Source organism: Chrysochloris asiatica, unplaced genomic scaffold, assembly GCF_000296735.1.
Source record: "Chrysochloris asiatica unplaced genomic scaffold, ChrAsi1.0 scaffold00122, whole genome shotgun sequence".
Lineage (NCBI taxonomy): Eukaryota > Metazoa > Chordata > Mammalia > Afrosoricida > Chrysochloridae > Chrysochloris > Chrysochloris asiatica.
In genome coordinates this window covers 9275673-9282277 of record NW_006408640.1, presented here as the reverse complement: position 1 = coordinate 9282277, position 6605 = coordinate 9275673, and positions in this window count along the sequence as shown.

Sequence of the window (6605 nt, the reverse complement as noted above, 5' to 3'; positions counted from 1 at the left end):
ACCCTGCTGGTATTTAAAATACCTGTGGCATAGTTTCCAGAATCACAGCAACTCACAAACCATTACAATACTACAAAGTGACAGACAACTACCTTGAAATATTGATTAAATTTTTGTTGAGCAGCTACCATGTGTTCTGGGTTTATAGGCATTGAGTTTACTGTGGATAACAGTTAAACCAGGCTATTGCTCTTAAGGAGCAACTGAGGATCTAGAATATTTATTTCCTTCCCTTTCACCTTTTCTTCACCCTCACAACCTTATTTTCCAAGACCTTGTCAAATGCCTCTTTCTCAGCTTTCCTGATTTACATACCAAAATTCACACATCAATCATCCCAACCAATGGTGACTTTTGTCATTTCTTATATCCTATAACATTAGGTACAGCTCTTACCATCCAACGTACATGATACCAACCTAAAATGTCTTGCTGCAGTGCCCTGAGTTAATGTTGGCTTGGGGTGTTTCCACAAGACTTTTCCAGGCATAGTACAAAGGAGGGATATGTGTTCAGTTCTAACTTCATGCTTAAAGCAGGTCTTCTCTCTAGGGACCTACAGTCCTTTCCCATGGTTACAATGGTCAGAGAGCTCAGAGATTTGAATGTTAGAATGCTCACCCCACAGATGGAGCAGATGCTTCTAATGGAACACAGCCTGGGTTCAGGGAGAAGACATAAACTGCAATGTTCATTCTGCCATCCATTTCTGGGTTAAAAAGCAAGAACTAAGAATGTAGAAATCTGGACATCCCTGTAGAGGATACTAGCAACTGAGAAGGATTTCCAACTACCAACAGTGACCTGGAGACTGGAATCAGTATCCCCTTTATTATTCATTATGCACAAGGGCATGTCATCCCCGATACAGAATATAGGCTCATGTTCTAAACAATTGCTTTTTCCAGTCTTATGAAGTTGCAAGTTGAAAAGCCTTTCTGGTTGTTAAATGTCTGAACCAGGTGGACCCATCTTTAGTATTAGACCCATAGTTATGTTCACAAGGTGAGCAATCGCCCTTACAGTCTTTTGTCTTAATGATGCAGGATTTTGTCTGAGTGTGATGTGGTTTCTTTCAAAGGGACTTTTGTTGCCTTGTATTATAGCTATTTGTGTATTAGCTTATTTCTCCTGATAAGTGTCAAACTCCATGTGATCAGGACTGTGTCCTACTTGACTTTCTATATGAAGTAGTGTTCAGGACACAGCAGTGAAGATGATGGTGGTGGTAGTGGAAGTGGACTCGGTCACATATACATTGGGCTGGCTACCTTCAGGCTCTGTTCTAAGTGATTTATATTTACTGACTAATGTAATCCCTCTGAGGTAGATAGTTACAAGGGAACTTAACAAAGTTCATGAAAAAATACATTATATTTTAATTCCATTTTGCTATGCACTATGTCAAGACTCCTCCAATTATGATCCCGTTTGTACAAATGAGTATGGAGAGATTAAATGCAGTATCCAGAACCTAGTAAATTTGTAAAAAATATTTGCTAAATTGAATTGAATTCTATCTGTTTGAAATAGGCTCAGTATTATGAGTCTTAGTCTGGTTTTCAAGGAGTTCTTGTAGTGTAGTGGTTATGAGATGGGCTGCTAATCTCATGGTCAGCAGTTTGAAACTACCAGCTAGAGAAAGATGAAGCTTTTTGCTCCTGTAAAGATTTACAGCCTCAGAAACCCTATGCTGGGCCGTTATGAGTGGGAACTGATTCCACCACACATAACCACTACCACAATATGACTTTCACTTTCCTGATGTGGTGCTGTGGGTTAATGAGCTGGACTGAAAGCTTGGTTTGAACCACACTATCAATGATTCAAGGTTACCAGTTGCTCCTCAGAAGCCCTATATAGGGTCATTATGGATCTGAACTGACTCAATGGCACTTAACAACAACAAAAAGTAAGTTCCTATTTTGATTTTTTAGTTATTTCAGAAAATAACTTTTTAGTTATTTCAGGAGTATGCCACAATGTTTACCTGAAGGCAGGCACATGGTGGTTTCAAATGAAATGGAACTCTGGTGGTATGCATTTGACTATATTTTAGCATCTCTCTGTGGTTTTGGTTTACCATAATTAATGACAAAATTTCACTTTTACTGTTTTCATAGTCAATCAAATTCCATCTCATGTTAGGAGGTAATCGTATTTTACCAAAAGCCATTTGCTAAGTCAGTTCATTGTTCTTAAAATTGTCTGGGTTCTGAAACTAGCCTGAGGGAAGTCTGGCTAAAATCAAGACACAAACTGCAGGACACTAAACAAATTCTGATGCTTGTTGTTTACCTTTCCTCCATTTTGGATCCCATATGTGTACTTTTTTCTCAAGCTTTCTGGAATCCAATGGATGGTTTTTGGCCTTTAAGGACATGCTAGAAGTATGGTGTTTGCTGCTAGCAGCCTCCAGAGAGCAAGGGGGAACTCTGAGAAAGACCTAAGACTCTGCAGACATCCTATGTGACCCATTAACCCAACATTTCTCCATGATTGGACATGAAACTTAAACTTTATATTAGAAAAGTTCTTGTTACCTTGGGTATTCACCACTCATCTGTCAGTTTGTCATACTGTGGTAGCTTATTAGTTGCTGTGATTCTGGAAGCTATGCCAGGGGTATTTTAAATATCAGCAGGATCACCCATGGTGGACAGGCTTCAGATGAGCTTACAGATGAAGTCAAACTAAGAAAAAGGAGTGATGAACTACTTCTGAATATTTAGTCACTGAAAACCTTATGAATATCAGAGAAACATTGTCAGATATAGTGCCAGAAAAGGAGCCCCTCAGGCTGGAAGGCACTCAAAAGGCGACTGGGGAAGAGCTGCCTCATCAAAGTAGAGTTAACCGCGATGATGGGAATGGAGTAATGCCAGTGGGAGTAAGCCTGAGGGACCTTCATTAGCTGATGGGGCACAACTCAAAATAAAGAGAAACAGCTGTAAACATCCATTAATAATCAGAACATGGAAAGTACGAAGTATGAGTCTAGAAAAATTGGAAATTGTCAAAAATGAAATGGAATGCATAAACATCAATATCTTAGACATTAGTGAGCTGAAATGGACTGGTATTGGCCATTTTGAAACTGATGACCTCATGGTTTACTGTGCCAGGAATGACAAATTGAAGAGAAATGGTGTTGCATTCATTGTCAAAAAGAACATATGCAGATCAGTCATGAGTTCCAATGCTGTCTTGAAAGGATAATATCTATGCACCTATAAGGAAGATCAGTTAATACCACTATTATTCAAATTTACCCACCAACCACTAAAGCAATGAGGATAGAAATAGAAGAATTCTACCAACTTCTTCAATCTGATATTGATCAAACATGCAATCAAGATGTATTGATCATTCCTGGTGATTGGAATGTAAAGGTGGGGAGCAAAGTTGGAAAATATGGCCTTGGTGATAGAAATAATGCTGGAGATCACATAACAGAATTCTGCAAAATCAATTCTTTCGTCATTTCAAATACCTTCTTTAAACAGCCTAAGAGATGATTATAAACACGGACCTCACCAGATGGAATACACAGAAGTCAAATTGACTACATCTGCAGAAAAAGACGATGGAAAAGCTGATATCATCAGTTAAAACAAGGGCAGAGGTAGAATGCAGAACAGACCATCAATTGCTCACATGCAAATTCAAACTGAAGATGATGAAAATGGAAACATTTCCACAAGAGCCAAAATATGACCTTGAATATATCCCACCTGAATTTTAGAGATCATCTGAAGAACAGATTTGATACATTAAAAATAAAGACCAAAGACAAGAAGAGTTGTAGAATGACATTAAGAACATCATGCAGAAACAAAGCAAAAAGTCATTAAGAAGAAAAGAAAGAAGGAAAAGATTAAAATGGATGTCAAAGAAGACTCTGAAACTTGCTCTCCAGTGTATAGACGCTAAAGCAAATGGAAGAAATAAGGAGGTACAAGAGCTGAACAAAAAATGTCAAAGGTCAGCTCGAGAAGACAAAAGGGAAGAACATGCTCAGCATTATTCAAGCTGAGGAAACAAGAAAAAATTCAAGCCTCAATTTCATTATTGAAGGATTCTCTGGGCAAATTATTGAATGATGCAAAAAGTATCAAAAGAAGATGGAAGGAATACACAGAGTCACTGTATCAAAAGGAAGTGGTTGATGTTCAACCATTTCAAGAGGTAGCATATGATCAAGAGCCAATGATATTGAAGGAAGAAGTCCAAGGTGCATTGGAGGAATTGACAAAGAACAAGGCTCCAGGAATTGATGGAATAAAAATTGAAATGTTTCAAGAAGTTGAGGTAGCACTGGAGGCATTCACTCATCTATGCCAAGAAATTTGGAAGACAACTATCTGGCTGATTGATTGAAAGAGATCCATATTTGTGCCCCTTCCAAAGAGAGGTGACCCAGTGGAATGCGGAAATCATCAAATAATCTCTTTGATATCTTATGTGAGTAAAGTTTTACTAAAGGTAATACAGACATGACTACAATAATACATTAACAGAGAACTTCCAGAGGTTCAAGCCAGATTCAGAAGATGACATGGAATGAGGGATACCATTGCTGATGTCCCATGATTCTTGGCTGAAAGCAGAGAATACCAGAAAGACGTTTACCTGTGCTTTATTGACTACACAAAGACTTTCAATTGTGTGGATCATGACAAGCTTTGGACAACTTTGTGATGTATGAGTATTCCAGAACATTTAATTGTGCTCATGAGGATTCTGTAACTGGACCAAGAGGCAGTTGTTTGAACAAAACATAGGAACACTGAATGGTTTCAAATTAAGAAAGGCGTGTGACAGGGTTGTATTCTTATACCATACTTATTCAACCTGTATGCTGCACAAATAAATTGAGAAGCTGAGTTATATTAAGAAAAACACAGCATCAGGATTGGAGGAAGACTCATTAACAAACTGCAATATGCAGATGATACAACCTTGGTAGCTGAAAGTGTGGTGGTGGTGGCTGTGTGCAGTGGAGTCAGTTCCAACTCATAATGACCCTGTACAGAGTTCCTGAGGCTGTAAATCTTTATGGAAACAGAATGCCTCATCGTTCTCCTGTGGAACAGCTGGTACTTTTGAACTGCTGATCTTACAGTTGACAGCCTGTAAGATCATAACCAACCACTACACTATCAGAGCTAGGACTTAAAATACTGATGAAGAAGAGTATTTAAAGGGATCAGAAACCCAAGAGCCAGCCCTGATCTGATTTTTAACAGGGAAAAGACCAGAACAAGGGGTGTAGAGAGTGAAAGAGTGTTTAAAAACAAAACAGGGAAGAACAAACAAGATGGAGGAGAGGGTGGAAATGCAGTGAAGAGCTCTGTCAGCAAAACATAGAATACCAGACCAAGCAGGTTCAGGGGATGGTTCCAGAATTCTGAACCACATATAAAGGAATGTTTAGAAGGTTGGGAGGCTTAGACCTAGGGGAATTTATAGCAAGAAATCCATGGCTTTCTAATTCAAGATGTTCAGCTGCACCCGGAGCCGCCATCTTGGGCAAGACCAAGTGGGGAAGGATCAGAGCAGCCACGGACGCCTGAAAGAATCACAGAGATAAAGGTGTGGACATTCTTTTTTTCTTTTGTATCTGTTCATCGGTCTCTTGCTCTCTGTACACCTCCATTCTGGTGACTAGAGGGAGTGCCTGAGCGAGTGCATATCCCACCCCCAGCCCCATAGGGTTCTACTACGTATGCACACAGATCTCCTCAAAATTTCCTAATATCCTAAGAAGTGAAAAGATAAGCATTCAAGAAGCTCAACAAACCCCAGGAAGGGTAGACCCTGAAAGAAAATCACCAAGACATATCATAATCAAGCACTCCAAAATCAAAGATAGGGACAGAATCCTGAAAGCAGCTAGGGAAAAGAGAAGTGCAGCATACAAAGACAAGCAAATCAGATTAAGCTCGGATCTCTCAGCAGAAACCATGCAGGCAAGAAGGCAATGGGGAGTCACATATAAAACCCTGAAAGAAAAAAACTGCCACTCAAGAATCCTCTACCCAGCAAAGTTGTCAATCAAATATGATGGTGTAATCAAAACATTCCAGGATAAACAGAAGCTATGGGATTTTGCCAAAGCCAACCCTACTAAGAAAAACATCCTAAAGGAAGTTCTGTGGACTGAGAACCAACAAGAACAGACAACTAGAGAATGATGTGTATGGCAGCATCACCCTGAACTCAATCGACAAATGGAAGAATCAAGAACAGAATAAAATTATAAGAATACAGGATCTGGGAGGACAGTCTAAGATCAAAACAATTACAATGTGAAAGAAGGTAGGTAAACACAGAGGAACAGAGATCCAGGTGGTGGGAAGGTCAGGTAAATTACAGGATAAAATAGACTGTCTTAAATGAAGGGAAGAATTAATGGAATATAAGGTAACCACAACAATGGAGTTGGGGTGGGGCGTTTAGTACAGGTGTTGGGGATGGCAATACAAGAAGAGGAAGAGGCAGAATAACAAGATAGATAGGGGAACACTGAAATAGGTTTGCATGACCTAAGTGGGACAGAGGTAAATAGTGATGCATGCTCAACCTTGGAACAACAGGGCTCT